This window comes from Spermophilus citellus (assembly GCF_964194105.1).
Source record: "Spermophilus citellus genome assembly, chromosome: 16".
NCBI lineage: Eukaryota > Metazoa > Chordata > Mammalia > Rodentia > Sciuridae > Spermophilus > Spermophilus citellus.
The window spans coordinates 71,666,686-71,690,450 of record NC_138196.1 but is presented as its reverse complement, the minus strand read 5'-3'; the positions used below and the strand labels follow the sequence as shown (position 1 = coordinate 71,690,450).

The 23,765-nt window shown below is 41.3% G+C and overlaps 1 protein-coding gene across 5 annotated transcripts in view; it reads left to right on the top strand.

The window, feature by feature from the left end:
* Positions 1-591: 591 nt before the first annotated feature.
* Positions 592-23,765, top strand: part of PSD3 (pleckstrin and Sec7 domain containing 3) — a gene marked incomplete at its 3' end in the record, with an annotated part of 568,898 nt that continues 545,724 nt past the window's right edge. For 2 of the 5 annotated variants that reach the window (XM_081269548.1, XM_081269547.1), the window contains exons 1-2: positions 592-737; positions 6,377-6,438. Of the gene's footprint in view, positions 738-5,977; positions 6,439-23,765 lie in introns of those variants that run through there. The other 3 variants (XM_081269545.1, XM_081269546.1, XM_081269550.1) reach the window with 2 other exon arrangements.

Genomic DNA, 23,765 nt, shown 5'->3' with positions numbered 1-23,765 from the left:
TTTTAAAACCATCTTCCCCTTCCCTCTCTCCCTCCCCTTCCTCCTAGTGGTCCATAGTGCAGCCAGCCATATGGCTTATGTATATATGGTCTATGTATCCATCATTTATTCTAATGAACCGTAGCTTAATGACTGACTACACCATATACAAGGATAGAGGGATGAGGTAGGGTGTGGTGAGCATTCTGTGGCCCTAAATTTCATATGAATTCAGTTTCTATATTCACATACTCTCCCAGATTCATTTTTGTCATGACCATTTTCTATTCCTGAATTTTCATCCCAGTGTGAGGAAATAGGCAGTGCCCTAATACCCAGACTTTGGGGGGCATCTTTGCAAATCTAACATCAGGGAAGAATCGTGTTCTGCTCCCGTCTTCTCTCTCCCTGAGTCTAGCTGGCTGCAATTGAACAGTCCGCTGGTGATTCATTGGGTGCTATTTAGTTTGTTCCGTCAGCTGTTTATTAATCTGTAGCTTCCTGTTAAGATGCAGGGTGTGCTTTTTAAAGAAACCTTACACAGCATAAGTTTTATTTTGGGACCGGACACACTATTATACAAAGAGGATCTGTGAGAGTTATGTAGTTCTGCAAGCTATTCTTGCAGCAGAATTTTGTGAGCACACACTATGTGCCGGGTGCTGTTCAGAGAACTGGGGGTTCAGGAATGAATGAGACCATCTCACCCTGGAGAAAGGTTACCGTCTGCTTGAGGAAAACAAGTATAATAGCATTTGGTAAGTGCAACCATACATGTTCTAGATATGGTGGGGCACAGAGGAGGAACTGGAGAGTTCTAGGGGAACAGAGGAATGAGAAGGTGTTCATAAAAGAGGCTCTGGAATGCAGTCTAGGCAAGATTTCCAACTGGTGGATGGCATAACAAAGATGTCACATTTTTGGTGACAGCACGGGGAGGACAGATTGAACAAAGAAAATCCTGAAGGAAAATCATTTGAAGGTTATCTTAAGAGAACGTTGCCAAGGTTTAGGCAAGAGGTGCCAAGGCCACCTTGGAGCAGAGGCAAGGGGATGGAGAGGTGATTTGAAAGAGTTTTTATAACAGAATGGAATAGTAGGGTTTGAGGGAGAAGGAGTTGAATGAAGGTTTCTGGTTTGGAGTTGCTTGGTTCATGGTGCTGCCATTAAGTAGCTTGGAAGAAAAGAAGGAGAAATAAGTTTGACCATTTTCTATTCTGAGGGCAGTACAAACAATGGGTCTATTGAAGTTGGTGCCATCTAAACTATGGGGATATCATTTGGGACCATATGAATGAGGCCAGAACATCATTCATCCACTGGACATCCAAGTTTGTAGTTTGAGAAGGAAGCCTAGACTGGAAATACATATTTGAATGACATCTAACCACTTAGAAATACTGTTAAACAGATGGTTTTCTCCTTAGTGTTTAACCAATGACTGGTGCTTCAAAAGTATATATAAATGTTTATATTAAACAATGTTTTGGGGGTAAAACGTAAGTGCATTCTAGATCATGGTTTTTTTTTTTTTTTTTTTGCCTTAATGGTGTCGGCTTTTATGACAGAGAAAGAGAGCAATACAATGATAATGCCATCTACAAATTGACCTTTAGGTGCCAACGTTGATGTTACAGGTGTTGCTTGCTTTCAGTCTTAAAAAAGACTCTGATAACTATGGAAAACTGTATAATGAATTATATAAGAATAATATAAGAGGAGAGTTCTCCAAACAATTCTTACACTAGTCCTCAGAAAATGGGCAAAAATGCAAAAGATGAAAGTGAAATTTTCAAGAATATCTTTAATTGAAAGTATTCTTTGTGTCCAAGAATCTAGATGAAACCTAACCCCAACTCTAACTTTGACCCAGCCTTAACCCAAACCTAACTCTAACACTGGTACTAACTCTAGCATTGAAGCTTAGCCCCAAACCTAGTATTAAAACTCAATCTCATCTTAAGCTGAACCCTGACCCTACACTAACTGCAAACTCAGCACTAAACCTAACCCTAATTTAACCCCCTTTTTTTGCCATTAACCATAATTTTACCTCTATAACTGACTTTTTAAAGGGATAGACCTATTAGGGGAAAATGTTCTTTTGGACTCTAGTAACTAGATAACTAAAACTGATAGGTGAACTTCAGATTAAATGAGCAATTCATAGGTGGATCATCATTAGTCTTTAACAACATATCATGGGTTGCACAGGCAGCCTGACCTTTCTGATAGAGACAACCAAAGGTCAAGTTTTGTTCCTCTCTCTCTGCAGGACATTCTGGCTTCTGATTTGATTTCAGCTAGTGTGCCTAATGAGGGTTGTTATTAAAATTCAGTTGCCTCTGAGAGGCAAGATCCAAATTGAGAGTACGTTTTCATGGACTTTACAGAGTGTATAACAACATTAATCCCAGTCTTCTAGGACTCCCAAGAGTTTATGACTTTTCTTCTCCAGGAGACCTCACCAGCTCTTCCATCCATAACTAAATCCCAATGTACCCTCATCCAGACTTTACCACTGAGATTTACCTAGATTGGAGTAGCCATCACTACAGTGTGCAGGGTTAGGCCCTGGGAGTTACAGAAGTAATACAAGATACTGTATCACATTCAGAGACTTCATAGCCAAGCTGAGTAAAAGTGATTAACATAATAAGACAGAAAATATGATGGGCCTGACATAATTCAGAGCTGTTATGTGGAACAGACTGTATGTTGAAATGGTTCAAAGTTATAGACACTGGTGTATATCATGCACAATATTTTATCTCATTTATATAGCACTTAGCAGCTTACCAAAATGTAACACATATTCCATCATTCCTAGGGTCCTGGGAAGCTACTAGGGCAGGTATTAGTATAATTGTGCTTATTTGTATATGCAGAAATAAACTGTAAAATTATTTGTCCCCCAGCCAAAGTGGCAGAGATCTGAACTCAAATCAAACAATTTAAAATATGATGGAAAGCTCATGCTGTTTCGTGGAATAGATGAGGCATGAACCTGGGGCTTTAGGAGCCAGGCAGAGCTGCTAATGTTCATGAAGGGTTTCACTAAAAAGTCAGGGAAGTTTTCAAACTAGATAGTGACATAAAGAAAGGTCACTCAGAGGGGTAGAACAAGCAGGTCCTGGAAGTCAGCTAGGTGGCTTCTGGATGTGACTTCACAGAAGGAACTGGAATGGGGTGGCAGCAGTTAGTACAAAATGGAACTAAATGGGTAAAGAAAGAAAAAAGGCAAACAAAAAGGATAAGCTAGTGTTTGAGCATGAGTGATGAACCATGTGAAAAAATCAAAGAATTCCAAATTTCTAATATCTAGTTGTATAGCCTCAGGTAAGTCAAGGGACTCTCTGGGCCCCTCATCTGAACAAATGAGTGAAAGAAGGAGAGACAGCAAACCTCCCCTCACAGGGGACTGACACCTGACACACATCTATAACTATTGGATATATAACTATTGGATAAATCCATGGCTCTTAAGGACAATTTTCAAATGGCAGGAAAGATGTTCTTCATACATCATTATCCAAAGTACATGTTTGAAGACACGAATTGGGTGTCAACCTACTTTATATACAAACAGAGATATGAAAAATGATGGTATATATGTGTAATAAGAATTGTAATACAGAAAAGTACATATATAAAGACATGAATTGGCGTGCACATACTTTATATACAAAGATATGAAAAATCGTGCTCTATATGTGTAATAAGAATTGTAAGGCATTCCGCTGTCATGTATTTAAAAAAAATAAAATCAATTTTTAAAAAGACTATTTAAAATTAAAAAAAAATACTAGAAAATCTCTAAATACTGCACAATGGGGGAAGAATTAAACAAATTATGAATATCATGTAGAAATTAAAATTACATTTGAAGAAATTAGATGTTTATGATATAATGTGGGGTGGACAGAATCATAACACATTACTATCCAAATATTATTAAAAATAAATATATGAATGGGATAAAGAAATGATTAAGAGTGGTTTCCTCTGGCTGATGGTAATATGACTGATTTGTATTATCATTTTTGTACTTTGTACTTTTCTGGAATTTCCAAAGTTTGTACATAATGAGTCTCTACTATTTTTATAATGAGAAAAAAAATATTTAGGAAAATTTAAAAAAAAGAAGAAGAAATGAGATCAGTTGTGTTTAAGATGTTCAGACGTGCTGTGTCCCTTATAACTGTTTCCCAGCGATAGCACATAATGAATAGAGAGGCCACATCCTTCTGTGTCTGACTTAGAATTCTATCCCTTGAGTGGAGTAGATTCTGAAACACGGCAAAGGGGGACAGGTGACCTTCACAGGAGAAAGAGAATGGGACTCAAGAAGAAGCTGCAGGAGCACATCTAGATAAATGCCTTCACTGGAAGGAAATCAGAGTACTTGTCAGTGAGGTAGTCTGACCTTTGGGAGCTGTTTACTGCTCAGATAAATAGAAAACCAAGTCCGGAAGTAGATAAAAATGCAGTTATGTCACAATTGCAAACAATGCTTCAAGGCTTCATTGTACAAAGTATTTCATGAGGTTTGCTAACCTCGAGGAGACCTTTGCCACGATTCCTCTTGGTTTTCCATCAGGGCTGCAAAATGTTTTCAGCAAGAATGCCTTCATGCATAAATGGAAACCACCCAGCCAGTGACATTATGAAACACCTAGGAGTTGAGAACTTTTTTACAAATTTATATATAACTAAGCATAATTTGGGGGAGGGGGGGAATGTGCCCTTGAGGAAAGCAGTAATTAAAAGCTAGTAGAAGAGTTATCTTAGAATCTTGACATGGATCCATGGTAATTCCTGTTTTTGTGCTTGGTGAACAGATGATATAAAACAACAGGGCCACTCATTTGAGAAAATATGGGGTGGTGACTGAGTCTTCTACTAAGTGTATGACCTCACATGACCTTGTACTCTCACTTGCAGTGAAAACTATGGAAACTACCTTTAACAGATAAAGTTTCTGACAAATGGAACCTTCCTTTTTATTCATCTTTGATTTTATTCATCTTTGATTTTATTTTATTTGATTGAATTGGTGTTGTTTCCCACCAAATACATGCTACTCAAAGTTCAGAGAACTCTCTTCTAATTTCTTTTTCTCCTCTCTACAATCTGCATTGGCCTTGCCCATGCTCACTGTCACTCTCCGCTCTAGCTGTCACCCCACCATATCACTGGATGAAGCACAGCTCCCAGAAACCCCCACAAAATGCCCCATCTGGGAAGAGTCAGGGTGCAGCCTCTCTGTCTGGTCCCAATAGGATCAGCTTGTCTATAGACTTTGGGTGACGTGCTAGTTGTCTCGGTCGTGCTCACATTTGTAAACATGACCTAAAGGAAAATAAATGCACACAGTGATTAGTGGAAGAACCTGAATTTCTTATTTCTTGGCTTTTGTGCCAAGTAGGCAAAACCGTTTTGTATAGTGATGAAGAATTTTTCCTAATTGTAAGATTTTTTTTTTGATGTGGGTTGTCAAAATAAACACTAAGATTATTTGCTGACATCACCATAGAGGAAGGCAGGAATGTTCAGAAAACAAAAATTCACATGTTGATAGTAACTTTTTAAAAGATGAAGCTTGTTGGAGTCTGTCTGCGTCTGTACAGAATCTAGAAGGAGGAAGGGCACCACTGCTGGGAAGGAGGGAAGGAAGGACGGAGAATAATAGCAGAATGAGAACTTATCAACCTAATTTAGAGAAACGAAATAATTAGGCCCAAGATGGCTTTTCTGCCGCAGCCCTCTTGTTCTGTATTTTAACTTGAATGACTATTTAAATAAACTGCAAGTCACCACACCGTATGTAATTGGTATGACATCTGGGGCTCCATAAGAGGCCACTGTTTCTCTAACTTCAGCTCACCAGTGCACTTCCTGCAGTGTGCTTTGGAGTTAACTGTCAGAGTCAAAGGGTCCAATTACTCTCTGGCTGGTTTTAGAATCTTCTCTCTCTCTCTCTCTCTCTCTCTCTCTCTCTCTCTCTCTCTCTGGCTAGCAGAAGTGTCCCTTCCTGCACTTATATCACTCCTACATTGAAAAAAAAAAGTTAGTCTCTTGCCAAACACATACAAGCCGAGAACTAATAGGGTTAGCTACATCTGTTTAAAGAAACTTTCAAATCATTTTACAATCGATACTTCCCACTTTGCCTGATTACATGTACATTTTACACCTTTTCCATGACAAGTGAGCCAGGATTATGAGCTTTTCGTCCATGACTTGGCATATAGAGAGAAGGAAGATGAAGAAGAAAATAATTTGAAGATTTTTTGCGGAGAGAAGGGACTGGGATTTGACTCTGTTGTGGAGTCTGCTGGAAGAAACAAAGTCACTAACGCCAGGCAACTTAACTGAATGCGTTTTACATTTTAAGTTTCAGACACAACCTGAAACCCCAAGAGGAACCTCTCCAAGGAGCTGGCAGATCCTAGCCTGGTAAGTCACTGCTTTGAACTGAAACTTTCTTCTGAAGCAAAGCACTAGAAAGAATATTTTAGGAGGAAATGTTTGGGTTCTTAAAAATTCTATCCTTTCTATATACATGATTGTATAAAAAGAGGAGTCCTCACATGTTGGGGGAGGTAGCTTAGGGTATCTTTCCAGACTGCTTTGTGGTATGTTTTATTCTTGGTTTTGTCAATCTCAGTCCAGTGTGACATAAAATCAGATTGCCATGGACATGACATTTGAGGATTCAGGAAGCCTAGAATACTGTGAATGATGAAATATTGCCTGGTTAGATATATGGGGAGAGTTTTCACGAACATTTACAGAGAGATGATACTTTCAATTAGAAAACTGAAGTCTGTCTTGATTCAGGAGACCTAGTTTCACTAAAAAGATGGAATAGAAATTTTGCTTTTTGCCCTTTATCTAATAATCTCATTAGTGTTCGAGAGATGAAATCGTAGCAAAAACATTGTGTTGGTGACAAATAATTTTATAAAGAAAGCAGTATCTAGAAAAAATGTTGAAATAAGATGCCATCTACTTCCAAAGATGGACATTTGAATTTCAAAAAGCAGAATAAGAAAAAAAATACCTTTTCCTTTCTACTTGTCCATAAAATTTTCCTTTAGCTCTAGAATCAAATCCTCTAAGTTGGTGTTACATGCCTCTTTGCCCTCAAGTGAGTGGGGAACGCCTGCCTAAATGTGAAATCACTGCAGCTTGTTAAATGCCAAAGAGAAACTTCTTAGCCAGACAGATCAGATCACCAATTGCCATGCAGAGCAGTTGCTAACCAACAAGAAATGTCACTGTTCTCTTTGAAGACAACTGAGGAACACATAAAGAGCATAAGCTTACAAATAATTAGGAAAAAAGATTGGAAAACGTGCAACCTCATGTGATGCTTTATGTTCCCATGGAGAACAAATATTTTGGTTCATGTCATCAATAGTAATGACTAAGTTTCAATGTGTTAGGATGTGTGGTATGCAGATGCAATGTCTGCCTAATTCCATGATGACAATGACATAACTGAGTAGGATATAAGATAGGAGTGAGACTTCAAGGACAAACATGGGCTTATGGAAGTAGCAGGAGGAGATGGCTTTTATATATATGTCCCTTTGCTCTCATGGAGTGACTGGGAAACACCTAGATGTGAAATCCTTACAGTTTATTCAACACCAAAGAGAAACTTCTTAATCAGACATATCAGATAATCATTTGACATGCAGAACAGACCCTTGGCAGCGCTGGAAGCACTTATGTGATGTGATATTTTACCCCTCTCTGTCCTGGGAATTTCATTTCCCTGAGATGAGAGAAGGAATGGAGCCTCTGCAACATGTTCTGGGTCCTTTCTTTATCCCTGAAAAGGAGGAAATAAAATTCCCAGGAAGGGATCTGTTATGATGTGCATGTGAGATATCCCCAAAACTCACTTGAGACAATGCAAGAAGGTTCAGAAGAGAAAGGATTGGGTTGTAAGAGTCTTAACCCAATCAGTGATTTAATCCCCAGATAGGGATTAACTGAGTGGTAACTGAAGTGGTAGGGTGCAAGAGGTGGGAACTGGGGTGTGACCTTGGGTACATATTTGTATCTGGCAAGTGGAGAACTCTCTCTCTACTTCCTGATCACCCTGATGATAGCTGCTTCCCTCTGCCACCCTCGACAGCCATGATGTTCAGCCTCAGGACCTTGAGCCCTGAGGAATGGAGCCACCCTTCTATGGAATAAGACCTCTAAAACCTTGAGCCCTATGGTAAACTCTTCCTCCTCTATAATTGTTCAGGTCAGATCCTTAGTCATAGCAGCAAAAAAAAAAAAAAAAAACTGACTAAAACAAGACCCCAACCATGCCAGATAAACAAAGGGGCTTTATGGGACTCTCAAGGGTTCATCCTTGGGTGGGCCTCAGAGCGCCTGTGAACTGCCTGTACTTTTATGCAGAACTGTAAAGAACTGCTTCTTGGCATAGAAGTAGAACATTTGAAAGAAAGGAGTTCACACACATGGAGGGCAGTGGAGAGTTTGAACTAAAGCTGCCTTTGAAGCCAGGACTCCTGCTGCCCAGCACTTACCCTCTATCTTAGGACATTCTCCAAAAGAACAGCCTGATTCAAGACCTCTCTGCAAGCTTTGTAGAGAGTGTCTGTGTGTGGGGAGGGGGAGAGAGAGAGGAGGAGGAAACGACTTCCTGCCCTTTGTAAACAAACACTGGTCAGCAGGGAGATTTAAGAACACTGTAATTGGGTTAGTCCTGCCCTTGGGCCTTGACCATGGGAGGAACTGAGGGTGTCTGAGTTGGTGAGATGAAAAGTCAAGTGGAGAATCAGAATCCCAGATGGATAGGATAAGAGTAAAGAGGACAGGTGTTTGCAGATTAGCTGAGAATCAAGGCACTGAGAGAAACTGGTACCCTGAGAGTCAGAAGCGCAAGGGGTGGGCAGAAAGGAAGGAATGAATGGCCATGAGTGATTCTGAATTGTCCTGCTGACAGTCCTGTGCATTCACGCACTGAGGGAGCTGGCCAATTATTTCCCCAACACCGAGGCTATGTAAGCTGTACCTGAGATCTTAAATCATGGGCTGAGATCACCCAAAATGCTCTCCTCCAACCCCTCCACATGACAGTGAAGCCCAGATGTTAATTCAAGATGTTATGAATAATTAGTGGCAGTGCCAGGCCAGAACCTGTCTACTCCTCCCTAGTTCACCGGCTAGCTCACCAGGTGGTCATCTTTGCCACTCCTCTCTGAGACCTTCATGTCCAATACCATTGTACCTTTTATCCTCGTTTTTATCTGTCACAGACCTCAGGTCCCTGGTCACCAGTATCTCCTGTACATTCTCTTCTTTCCTGTCATGTCTCATTCTTCCCAAACTCCTGGCATCTATCACCATGGCCCCTGGAACTCAGAAAGAAACAGCTAATTTCCTCATCTCTTCAAATTCATCTTTTGAATTTTCATTTCACTGCTTAACTGACACCTGAATCCCCTGGGAGGACCCTGAGGACCCTGTTATCCTCAGCTGTCTCGGTGTATGTGTATGTGTGTTTGTGTCTGTGTGTGTCTCTCTGTGTGTGTGTGATCTTTTCTCCTCATTACTCCACGGACACCCTTTCTCCCTTATCCTAAAATCTCCCAGACTGAACCGAATGCTGTATCATATAGGATGTTTATGAATCCACCCACTACCTCTCCTGCTGAAGTCATGAACTTGGGTCAAAAATATTCTAGGACCTGAAATTTCAAGTGCTACCTTGACATCTCTGAGCCTCACAGGGCCCCAAATTCCTGACCATGAGGTACCTAGCTCTCACTAGATCTGCCTCCACTCAGTAGGAGAGATTCTTCATCCAGCAAGTTCCTTATCAGCCTGACCAGCTGCACGCCTGGTACTTAGCCTTCCAGGTTTTATTTCCCTTCTGACCTGTGAAATTATTCCAGTAAGTCAATAATATCCTCAGTGAGAACCAGGGGGTCCTCCCCCTCTGTTTACTACAAAGCCAGGCTCCCACAGTCTCTTCCAGTTCACTCAGTTCCCTGGGTGGCTCTGTTCTGTGTGGCACGGAATGTGCCCCTCCCCTGAGCTGTGAGTACCTCTGCCCAAGGTTTGATTCTTAGACCTCTTCTTCTTCCATGTATGAGCTCTCTCTTTGGGTGGTATGATCCAGCATCATGGTTTTGAATAGCAGTTGCATGTTGAAGACTTCCAGATTTTTACATCTACCTGGGACCTTTCCCTTGGACTTGAGATTCTTCTATCTAGTGACCTACCTAACATCTCACCTGGGTATCACACCAGTTTGGGTTCAATCTGAAGTGCAGAACCTCTATGAAGCATAGGGAACGAGGGATTTATTATAGGATGGGAATTTCTGCCATTGTGGGAGAAGCTAAAGAAAAGTTATTGGCTCAGTCTCTGGTGATGGGACTGGTAACCAGAAGGAAGAGTTGGACCTGAAGAGGAAGAGAACAGCACCAACAGGAACCCACTGTGAAAAACTGGAACTGGACCTGACACACCGCCTCCAGCTTCAACATGATGACCTGCCAAAGGATCTGGCTGGCTTTGCCAGGGGGCTCACATACCCCTGCCCAAGGAGTCTGCAAAGTTAAAAGAGGAGATATGATGGGAGCTGGAGGAGCTTCAGGCTGAATTATTTACTATCCCAGGGCAACAAGGCGGGTGGACTCATCAGCCGCAATGTGTGCAATCTTCAACAGAGCGCCAACTTCATCTTCAGAATGTGGTGGCTGCTGCTTCACCTCCACCTTCCAAAAAATGGTACAAATTTATTCATGGTGCATCCGATCTGGAATCATACAAAGAAGAGCGTTCTGGGGAATGTGGTTCTGTTTCGGCTAAATTGGCACTGATCAGTACCCACACAGTGTCTGAAGGACAGCTCAAACTTAACATGTCCCAAACCCTGCCCCTAAATCTCCCTCAGCAAATCATTTTCATTAACATTATCCACATTGTTCCAGGAGCTTCAGGGTCATCCTTGACTTTGCTTTTTCTTTCACACCCCAAATTCAATCCTGCAGGAAGTTCAGTGACCCCTGCCTTCACATATATCCAAATCTGACCGCTCTGTCCAAGCTCAAAAAATTTCCCACTTAGATTATTGCCAGAACTGCCCAACTGGTCTCTCTGTTTCACTATTTGCCCCACTCCCTCCATATTTTCAACATAGCACAATGACCCCTAAGACAGACCACATTCCTCTACAGCTCAAAACCCACCAATGGCTCCTTGATTCACTAAGGGTAAAAACCAAATCCAGTGATGAACATGAAGAGACTTATTGGGCTATGCTGCCTCAGCCTTCCAAGTTCAGTGTTCTGGATGACTTTAACCGAGTTCATAGTCGCTCGACAACACCTGAGAGCAGTTTTAAAGCACAGAAAGGAAGTCACTTGCCAGAGGACTATGGCATTGCTCCTTGTCTCTGCAACAGAGAGGTCTAAGGGAAGAGAAAACCACTGTTTGCTGGGAGAAGAGCTTCCTCGAAAGTGAGACAGGTGCTAATGATCCTTGGTGATCCTGGTGATAGTCACAGATCCCAGAGGCAGCATTCTTTGGAAGTGGAAGGCAGAATGAGGAGAGGTTTACTCAGCAAGTGAATAATTTATAGTTGAAATTAAATGTTATTAAGCCTTTTAAAAATATCATATGCCTAGCACCTGGGTATTGTACTCTAGTGATTTATAATGTGACTGTCCCCTTAACTAGGCCCTAGTGCCACTTCAGAGCTGGGACAGGATACTTTTCTTCTTACCCTCCCATTTAAGTTTTACTAACTTCATGAGGTGGATTTTACTACTGCTCTTGACAGATCAGGAAATCTCGGTGCAGAGAGAGGGTATGTACTCAGGGCTGTTTAACCACTGAATGTTGGAGCCCAGGATTCAACCCGAAGGCCATGCACTTTCCCAAGTCCACTGTTCTATTAAGGTGTCCAGAAGGAACCACTGGGAGCTCGAGGCAGATGTGTATGGGGAACATATATTTTGCATATGTGTGGGCATATTCACAACAGACAGCAAAATCTCATTCATCTCTGGTGGCTTTTTCCTCTTTTTAACCTAATGGCAGGGCCCTTGGCGTTCCTCCTGGGTACACATGCAGGGTCTCTTCTGTCTAAATGCCCTTACTCTTACCATTATCCTGCTATTCAATTTCCCTGCACTTTCTTCTCACCTGGAAAATGGACGTATTACATCCCTCCTGCATGACTTCATGGTGAAGAGTAAGTAAGAAATGAACTTTTGTTGAGTTCTTGGTGTATACCAAACACTATTCCAAGTAAGGGATTGATCCAAGGGATTGATGTATTTTATCTTCACAACCCATCTCTAAATAGGTATGATTACTGTCATCATGGTCACTTAAGGAGTGAGAAAACTGAATGTCACAGATGAGGGTCTTGTCCAAAGCCACACAGCTAACACAGCGAAGATTCAAATGTGGCCCATGGGGCCCTGTGGGTCATGATGTCATTTAATCTATGCTGTATTAATTTTAAAATTAATTTAAAATGATTCTCAGAAATATCCTTGAATATGATAGTAATACAGATAGCTGCCACTTACTAAATGTCCCCTTGTCCCAAACACTGTGCTTGCTCCCTTGCTCTGGTGCACCAGCAGCCCCCAGAACCTCAGTTATTATGAGGGTTAAGTGATATGAGAAATGCCCACACATGATGGAAGACTGATAAATACTAGGTCTGGTTTCCACCAGAGATAAGTCTTCATGCCTTCATACAGAAACTTCTCTGAGTTTTCTATACAATATACTGCATATCCTTTTTTTTTAACTTTTCAAAATATCATAAACATTTTTCCATGTCAATGCTCATCAACAACATGCATCCTCAATGGCTTTGATATCATTGAAACTTTGTAAAAGCTGGTTCTTTAGGGTGGGAAAACAAACAAACAAACAAAACTAATTTTACAATGGTTTGTGAACCTCCAAAGGCCCACAGTATGTCAACAGAAATATATCTGTGCCTCAAAATTTCATGGGGAGGAGGGAATGGGTGGAAGACAATCAGGAAAAAAGGTCTAAAAAGTCTCCTTAGAGGGTCAGGGCAAATGGTACACGTCTGTAATCCCAGCAGCTCGGGAGGTTGAAGCAGGAGGATCACAAGTTCAAAGCCATCCTCAGCAAAAGTGAAGCACTAAGCAATTCAGTGAGACCCTGTCTCTAAATAAAATAAAAAACGGGCTGGGGAATGTGGCTCAGTGTTTAAGCGCCTCTGAGTTTAATCCCCGGTACCAAAAGTCTCCTTAGAGGGGCAAGAGTGGGAAAAAAAAATGTTTGAGAAACATTGATCTACAGCATCATTTTAGATAAATAGGACTGTATTCCTTCACATGAACATACCACAATTTATTTAACTGCCATTCCATTGTTGAAAATTGAGAAAGTTTAGTCAGGTGCCGTGGCACACACCTATAACCCCAGCAACTCAGGAGGCTGAGGCAGGAAGATTGCAAGTTCAAAGCCAGCCTTAGCAACTTAGTGAGACCCTAAGCAACTTAGTGAGATACTGTCTCAAAATACAAAATAAAAAGGGCTGGGGATGTGGCTCAGTGGTCAAACATCCCTGGGTTCAATCCCCAGTTCCAAAAAAAGGAAATTGAGGCAGATCCCTCCACACACTCATCATGTAAACAATGCTGCAGTAAATATCCCTGGTTAATATTTTGTGCATCTTTTAAATAATTTCATTAAGAACAACTATCAAAGGAGGAATCGAAGGTCAAAGCACTTTTCAGGGCTTCTGATATACAGTTTCTACTTTAGGCAGTTTTCAGAGAAATTTTCAATTCAAGTGGTACATAAAACTAGAGGAAAGAGAAGACATTTCTTCAAACAACTGAGGCTAATAAATTCACCATTACAGTGAGTGGGACTTTTAAAAGTCACTGCAGATCACCGTTTCTCAAGATGTCTTTTGTCTGGAACATTCTGAAACATATTTTCACTTGAAACATTGCCTTGTCCTTCGGAAGAGCTTCCTTCCTCTGTAACTTGTTGGTGATATGTTGGTGCATTTTTATTATGTAATGGCAATATTGAGTAAGCTGAAGTCAGTATTATTCCAGCCAAGACTCACTTGATTCTCTCCACCCACTGATTCTCAGACTCACTTTTTGTCCCCGGAACCTTGCAAACTCTCAGATGGACCCCATGGTTTTCCCAGGTCCTCTTACTCTGAGAGAACCAAGTCTGCGATAACTATTAGTTTCAAGAAGAGTCTCATTTCAGTAACTAAATATCCTAATGAAATATCATATCTAATGAAAACAAAATCGAATCTCCAGCCCCCTCAGAGAGGTAGCATCTCTCTCCTTGAGGCCTATTTCATGCTAGGAAGCTAAGGGTGGGACCACGGGAGCTTCCTCTTTGTAGGGTTCCGGGGGTTTTGTTTCACTCAGATATGGTAAGACACGCAGTCACAGAAATGACTGTCATGGCGGAAGGAACTCACAGTTCCTAGAAACAGGAGGCATGGCCTGCCACCCCCCGGACCACATGAGGAAGCCCCAGGCTAGTCAGCAGGCAGAGGGAGCAAAGGGGAAATGTGTGCAAGCACTTTCATTGTGGTTTCCATGGGAATGGGGACAGGTTAACAGGTTTGGGATTCACTAGTTGGAAAAGTTCCAGGGGGTTCTGGGGTATAAGGGCAATCTCTAATTTTTCCTGGTACCTGACCCTGGAGTGACTCGGACAAGGAAATAGTGGCCCCTAGTGCAGGAGTGGTATAGAGGAGTTGGAAGGGGTGAGGACTTCGGATCGGGCCATCTGCCTCTGAAAGGCACTCGCCGGGGACGTCATTTGCTATCTTTAGGAACCAGCTAACCTTGGAAAGGGCATCCTCTCCAGATTCAGCAAGAACACAGATGTCAAAGCATGGGGGATGGAAAGGGACATGATTAATACAGTTTTGTTCTCTTTTCTCATCTTGCTCTTCTGCTTGACCTCTACCCAGACCCTGAGAACCCACTGCCCAGGAAGTGGAGGTGCCTGGGAACCTCCATCTGAATCCCATCAAAGTGGATGGTGACTTTCTGGTGGCCATTTTTAGCCTCTTCTCTTCCCTGGGCCCTTTGATTTAGTCTACTCCAGACTCTCTATGCTGAAGTGAGGTAGGCTCGCCCCTGGAATAAGGCCTTAGAGAAGCCCCCCTTTTGTAAATAACCGTGTGCAGCTCTTATCTGTGAGCTACCCCACCGATCCAAGGAAAGAAGCATGCACCTGTGCCCCGCTATTGGTGGAAGGCAGTGTACTTCTCATACAGTTGCTTTCCTGCCCCTCTCTGCTCAGCCCTGCTTGTGCCCAGCTCTCCGAGCAGGCCTACTGAAGCTCCTGTCACACTTGTGGCTTAGTGAGGCTTCCCCTTCCACTCCCAGGGTAGGGTGCGGCTGGCAGAGGGGAAGCACAGCACAAGTCCCCTCTGGCTTCCTCTTCATGGTTAATCCTTTTACAACTCTAATTGGCTGAAGCTTCTAGATTTGTAAAAAACATTTTCAGATCCTTGCCTAGGTGGACTTGGGCATTTTGACAACATTTCAAATCTGTAGCTCCTCAGTCTTTGTGGCAAAACTAGTCACATCATAATACCCTGTTCAAATTAAAAATAAAAACCACTAAAGAAAAAGGGAAAACACCTACTTAACATGATGTAATTTGCTGAGACTCCCAGGCTTTCAGAGGAAACCACATTGACCATCTGAAAGGTGAGTCAAACACTAATTTTTCATCATCAAATCACATCAGCAGTTATACCTTATTGGCTCAGTAATTTAGCATCATATCAATGCTCACAAGTCAGCTCAGGTATGTCTTCTATCAAAAGTATGTAACCCAGTATTTTTATTTCTGGTTAGTTCTTTAATCAAAGCAAGAGTTTGATGCCATTTTAATTTTTTTTATTTTTTGTAGTTGTAGATGGATAGCATGCCTTTATTTTATTTGTTTATTTGTATATGGTGCTATGGATTGAACCCAGTGCTTCATGAATACTAGGCAAGCACTCTGCCACTGAGCTACAGCCCCAGTCCACCATTTTTATTTAATATGATAGAATAAAGTTATTAGAGATTATATTCAGTACCTATGCTTTGGCCATTAGCAACATCAAATAATAGAAATTGGAGGTTTTAAAGCTTATTTTAGGTACCAACTTTCTTTAGATAAATTTGATTGGCCTATTAGGCTTAAAGGGATTTCATTCTGATGCACATGTAATATTCATTGGATAATCTCCATCCAACGCCTTCTTCAACATTTCCTTTCAGAGCAAGGCTTGTAAAAACCAATGAACTGACAACAGTATTTCCAATTTTATTCCTAGAGTGTGTTAGCTTTTAGTGATTATCTTAGTCCTTTTTATATCACTGTAAATGAATATCTGAGACTGTAATGTATAAGAAAAGACATTTATTTCTTGTACTTCTGGAGTCTAGGAACCAAGACATAGTGGTGATACTATCTTCTTATTCATTATTTTCATCTGTAATGTTTAGATTTTTTTTTAAACCCTGACTTAAATTATGGAAACAATTAAAATCTCATATCAACTGAATAAATGCTAGCTAGTAAATTCAGGCATTTATTTCTCATTGTAGCAAAGTAGAGTATAAGGCAGTCAGACGACTTAAACTACAGATAATGTTTATTAACCAATAGAAAGCTAGAATTGTGTAAAGAGGTAAAAGAAGGCTTGAGAGCTAAAGCAATAAGCTTTCTGGTTGAGCTAGGTTGTCCTATATATATAATATATATGTCTTAAATAATTTCTTATCTTAAGAAATGGCTTAGTGAGTCTTTAAGTCAGAGACATTAAGCTAGAATTCTAGTTCATTCAGTACCAAAATCTACCTGGGTATGTGAGTTTCTTCACATCTTGCTTGGCATCACCTTATGTTTGTTAATATGTAATTAGTATATAATTTCCCCCTTCTTAATACATTCTTAGAAAAGAATGATTGACTGGTATCACTTCTTCCGGGGAAGTATACACAGTTAACCTGTGTATCCAAGCGTCACCACTTCCCTCTTTACCTGATTGTAGCTTCTCTGCTGGGAATGAAGTTGCAGTTTGAGGCTATTTGCATATTTATTCACGCTGTTTGTGATAGCACACATTTCACACTTACAGTTTTATAAAGGTTATTGCACTGCTGGGTCAGTGTCCACGTGGTAAGCCGTTTTACCATTTCTAATAATACTCTGTCATCTTAGAGCGTACTGTTTTCTGGACTTTGTAGGAAGCAGCCAGAAAGCAGTGTATGCTACCTGATATTCCCCTGAGACTTCCTTCCTTGAGCTCTCTGTTTAGTTTGGCATGGTTTTCCTCATGTCTTGGAGGACAGTAAGCCCCAGAAGGGACACAGGGCATCACAGGAGGGAGCACTCTGCTCCCCACATTTGAACCTGCAGGTCACAGACACGTGCCAAGAGGTATAGCAAGGTCTCTCAACAGCTCTGGTGGAACCCAGGCTAAAGGTAACCATGTCCTTCCCCTGGCTAATGCTCACAGTGTCCCCTGGAAGCAAAATGGTCACAGCCATGTCCCATTTCAGATCTAAGGTCCCAAGCTGTTGTGGTTTCTCTTCCAGACAAAAGCAGTGCTGGTGAAAGTGACTTCCGCCTGAGCATCTCATTTAAAAGTGTCAGTTTACCAGGAGGCATAGTGATTAGAGGAAGATGCTTTAAATCAATAGGAATTTTTTTTGGTTTTCCCTAAGCTTCTGTCCCTGAAGGCCATCCCCTGCCCTCTCCGTGTGAATTCACTTTGCTCCCATCCCCATCTCCCTCAGCCACATCTGCTCTGGGCAGACAGTATGGCTTCCTGGATTATTCAGAGAACGAGCTGTGAGGTATCCTTATACCTCTCTTTCCCTCTTTTTTCCTCCCAAGTTAACATATCTTCATTCATTCTTTCCTTCCCCCATCTTAGGGAAAATGAATTTCATTTCCTTCTAAATTTTTTTTTCCTTCACTAGTGATCTTTCTCCTCTCCCATTTTCTCTTGGGTATTTATTTCATTTAATTTCCCCCTTCTTCTCTGCCTAGAATCATCTATAAATCTTACCTTGTACAAAAATCTCCTCCAGTGTCATCTTCCACAATGTTATTTTCCTGACCCTCTTCTTTACCATACTTCTCAGAAAACAGCCTGTTCATTTCTCATTAACTTCTAAACCCTGTGAAACCTGGTTTGGGTGCTCACCACTCGACAGCCATGGACACGGCACACCTTACCCTCTCCCAACTGCCAAACCCAGTGTCCTTCTGAGAGGCGTCTCCCTGGACCTCCCTGTAGGTCTTCCTTCTGGTCCTCCTCCTTGGCTCTGGAAGCTGCTCCTCTCATCCTTCTCCCTCCCTCCCATCTTGCCCTCACCCCTGAAGAGCACCTAGTATTCTCTCCTGGGGTGGGAGGATGTGAACCTAGGGGTGGGGGGGGGGTCCGGCCATATTGTCCCTAGTGACTTTTCTAGGTGAGGGTCATCCGTTGGTGTCTGTTTTACCTCTTCCCTAGGTTACTGAAGAAGGTAGAATGCTTCAAAATAGGGAACACTAAAACCAGGAAATCACCGTTTTTGTTTCCTTGGTAGGATCAGGAAGTGATGTTTGGTGACAGAGGCCTTAACTGTTCTCTTGGTCATGTGCTGGCTATCAGGATGGGTCAGAACACAGAGGGTTTATATGAGGGCGTGTAAAAACCTTTATGTTAACTCAGAATGAGAACCGGAGCTAAGCTGTGCCCCACGGGGTCCCAGGAGAGATCCCAGGGCGGCACATCCCACTCCAGTAGAGGGAAAAATACTTTTGAGGCACAAGAACTGTGATTTTTATTTACAACTTGTGATACTCATTTCATGTTGTCAGGTACCTCTTTGCTGTGTCCTTGAGAAATGTCCAGGAAATCGCCCAGAGCAGCTTTCCTGGGTCTCCAAGTGTGTGCCCTTAGATGGTCTCCAAAGTGACCATTGCTGCTTGCAGATGTGTGTGGAGACCGTTGTCACTTGCCTACTTCTCATGTCAGCAAAGTCTCCTTCCTCTTCCCTGTTGCTCACGAGACTATTTTTCTGGAAACCATTAATAACCCCTGGAAAATTGTGCTTTCAACTCTCTTCCAAAGAACAAAAGACTGTTGTACAAATACTGCACCAAAAGGGGAAAACCCTTTGAAAACAGCCAAGAGGGTGAAATAAGATGGGGGACTGCATCTCAAGAGCCTGAAGGCCAAGAGCAGCAGGAAACCCACTGGGGAAGCTCTAGTAACTCGAGATACCTCCTCTGTGGCCCCATGACATCCACAAAGAAAGAAGCCTAATAGCCTGAGATAGGTAGCTGAGAGCTTTAGAGTCTCCAAATTTATTTAATGCTGCACTGATTACATGTCTTAGTAAAGTTACTTCCAGCACTCATTAAAAGCCCAGTATACTGTTTTGTGGTTTTTTTATTTAACAGGAAGTAAACAGACTGATTATATCAGACTCAAATGGTCCTTTGGTTTTCCTTTTTGTAGATTTGATTTATGGAGGAATGTGAACGCTTGACAATTTTCCAAGGGACATTTATTTCAGCCATGCTGTTAAGTTGTAGAGGAGTTATCTGCAGACTCTTCTACCTTATTTTTATATCTTTACTTTTATGGATCTAGATTATTTCAAGGGTTTCCATGAACATGAAACAGTTCTAATTTAAAATGGAAATGGCCTGGGTGGGAAGGGGTTAATCGTGCTAATGATACTGTATATTGTTTATGCTTTACTTCAGTCTCCCAAATATTTCCATCCCCTTACATCTAAACAAAAGTTTGCTGTTTATTCGTTTGTGTTTAGTTTTGCTTCACATTCATTTTTCAAGTCAAAGCCCTCACTAATGACTTTGGGAATTTGACTTTGCCCCATCCCATCAGTGGTATCCGGCCCCAAAGGAGGAAACATCCAGTGCTCAATGTCAACAACACAGATGCAACATCTTATTCTCACGATCTAATGTTTCTTTGGGAGTCAAATGGTAAACAGTTGACAATCCCCCCTTTCAAAGTTCTGTTTTCAATGAAGTGAACCTGGGATTTGTTTCAGATGCCACTGGACACAGCAATTCCAGAATCATCAATCTTACTGACTTGCAGAACCTGAGAGCAGACAAAGACATGAAATAATGCTGTTTCTGTAATTGATAGTAAGTCATGAGGATGATTTTATTCAAACTTTGCCTTATACCAGCACTACCTGGAGAGCTTACTAAAATACAGATTGCTGGGCCTCACCTCTAGAGTTTGTGATTCCATGGTTCTAGGAAGTAATTTGCACTTCTAATAAGATCCCAGGTGTACTTTCACTGCTAGTACAGAGACTGCACTTTGAGAGCCACTGTTCTAATTATAGCTCTTCAGTGTGATGCTTACACAAGGTGTTGAAATCAATTTCTATTTTTACTCTGCATCGTGCAAGGGAAACTAAAAGATTAATGTGGGAATAGCTATTTTGATGAAGAACACATACTGAACAAAATGGTATCTTTGAAAACCTAGTATCTTCTGTGCCTCCACAAGTATAAAACAGCACATGTATAACTCCTGAGCCTAAGAAGCCAGATTACCTTTAGTTCAGTGGTGTACTGCCAGAAGGCTCATCTCTCTGGCTTTGCCTTTGCAAATGGTAAGATCTGGCATCAGGTGCCTATTTTTGAGGCTAGATCCATGAATTTACAAAACCTGTCTAAACAGAATCTCAATTGCAAAATCAATGTGGATGGTCTCTTTAACATTATCAAATTTGTCTTCCATCCAGTTGAAAGGACTAAATCAATACATCCTTCTACAGCCAAGGCTTGGTCCATTAAGTGTCTTTAAAAATTGTACCTTTGAAATTTAAAGTCAGCTAGAATTCCCTGCAACACTATTCAAAGAAATGGTGCAAGTAACCCAGAATGTATTTTTCTTCATTTGATTTTACTTTTTTTTCCCTTAAGTGTCATGTTTTTATGGGTTTTGAAGCATATTTAGGGGGTTGGTCTTCTCTTAATATTCCCCACACAATATTTCCACTTTTTCTAAAGCAACAAAAAAAAGATAAAGGAGCTGTCCCTAGTACAAGCTCAAGTGCTATAAAGAGAGAGCAAAGGCATCACAGGGCAGCATTACTGTAATTGGACCAGAGGGTGTGGCTGAGGATGCCCATCCATCTGAGCCTGGCACAAGTGTGTAACAGAAGGCAGATGAGCCACACAGCACATGGCATGAGGAGCTTCAGGAACTGTTATCTCCGTCACTTCATACATGGCTGATGAAGAATGATGGGATTGGTTTGGATATTAAATGCTCACAACAGCACAAGTCTCTAATTTTTTTTTTCTTTCTGAACATTTGGTTTCATGTAACATGTAGTACACACCCACAGGGCTGTTGAATCCTGCTATTTAGACCCAGGTTAGCAAAGTAATTCCAAGGAAACATGGGGAAACCATTCAACAATTCTCCATTTGGCTATGAAAGCCGAGCTTTTTCTCTCTTTGACCTCTCTCATCTGGAAAGCTTCCCTTGGATTTTCAAGTGGGAATTGAATGCAAAGGTAGCGGTCACCATCAGGAGGAGGCAGAGTTCCAAGGGCATTCTTTCAGCATTAGCTTCTTTCTTCTATTTTTGTCTGTTTTGTTCTATCTTCTAACTCTCCCCTCACTAGCCCCTTCCCCTTTTAATATATAAAATGACTGAAAACTAAAGCATTCAAACCTCACAGGAGGAATAATCCTATTATTTCAAAGTATGATTAGAATAAACCTAGTCCCAATTATACTTTTCAGGTTATTTATTCAGTTTCATTTTTTAAAAAATTTTTGTGGACATCACAGACATCATGCCTTTATTTTATTTATTTTTTATGCAATGCTAAGGATCGAACCCAGTGTCTCACACGTACTAGGCAAGTGCTCTGCCACTGAGCTACAGCCCCAGCCCTCAGTCACATTTTTTTCTTTCTCTTTTCTTTTTTTTTTTTTTTAAGTTTCAAACTGGAGTCTCCTTCAGCTTTCCAACCAATTCCAAGGTTTCTTTCTTTTTTACCCAGCTGTGTGTGCTTAAATAACGTAACTCTTACCACTAGCCTCTCCAAAATACAACTCAGAAGGTAAATGGTTTGCAAACATCACATGCAGAAGTCATTAAGTATACATGATTTTTAATACTGTCATGGTTTGAGAGAGATTATATGGGCATATTGCCTCATATTTTTAGTAGACACTAAATTATTGATCAACCATCTCTCTCCCCTACTAGTTTAATAAGGCCTAAACTGAGCATGTTTATTCTCACATTTGTTCTCAACCATTTATATAGTCAACCACATTATAACAGAAGTTCTTGAACTTGACAAAAGGATAAATTATTTTTCCTTACAAGCCCTTAAGGCTACAGTGTTACAGTTATTTAAAAACAACATACTTAGAGGGTGCTAATACTGAAGACTAGGAAGCAAATCAAATTGGAAACAATGATCAAGCTTATATAAATATGCAATGGCCACCAGCTCATGAATATGTATATACATGGCTTGAGGTAAAAAAAAAAAAAACCAAAGACTTCCCTCTCCCTTTCTTCCTCTCCCCTCCTCTCTCTCTCTTTCTTAAGCATTTACATTTAGAACCATATGAACATCCCCAACAAATTCAGCCATCTCCACACAACTTACAACCTTGATCTGGCTTGACATCATGCCTGAGCAGTGACCCAGGAAGTGATTGCTGGGACAGAGAGCAGCTGAGCAGTTCCAACTTGTTCCAAAATGATTCGGAGCCAACACTGTGGGCAGATGGTTTCTCCTGGGACCCTCCTTAGTGAGGGGCTGTGCAATGCCCCTGCCAGTTGTCCTGGTTCATATCACACGCTCCCACATGCTGAGGACGTACATTTTCATGAAAAGGAGGCTCTGACTAAGCACAGAGTTTCAGACCAAGACTCTTGGAAAGATCCCACAAATCCTGAGAGTTCTCAAAACTGAGGGCAGACACATAGGAAGAGGTAGCATAGAGGAGGTAGCATAGAGAAGATGCAGAGATCTTTGGGGCCAGGCTCTCTCAGATCCTGATGGCTTGACTTGGAAGACACTGCTGGTCAAGACAGGCTTGGGGATGGTGGCTAATGATTTGCATAACTTGGAGTCTAACCTGTCAGAGATGAGATGACACCACAGTAATGCATCAGCATGTGCTTTCCAATAGAAAGAAAAATGAGGATATGAGGTTTTGAAAGTTTTGGTTTTCTCTTTTTGGAGGGGGAGCATTTAGTAGCCACACATTGATTGATTTAAATGTACCTTTCTAATCCAGAAAAAAATCCAGCTTTACTAGTTTGATGGGACTTCAAAAAGTAGTCTTAGAAAGTATGCTTTTTTTCCCCCTGTGGGGCAGCCTGGTGGTAGGGGAACCCAGTAATTGAGAAATGCTAAACCCTGCGAAACACCTGCTACTTTTACCAGTGATACAGATTATGGTCTGAGCAATACAGAGGGCAGAAAGGAAAAAGCAGATTTTATACACTCGTGGTCGCGATTGCCACAAACAGAAGCTACAATGCCTGGCATCCATGAGACTTTAACAAAGGACACGGATTCTGGGTGAGTCAAGGGACACAGTCACCTTGGCTGCAAACTTCAAGGGTTCCAAAAGATGAGGAATAGTTTGACAAACGTAAAATTTATTGAAAGGAGCGGCAAAAACCTCAGTGATCTCTATTATTTATCTTGATGCCTGAAGTTTTATCTTGACAA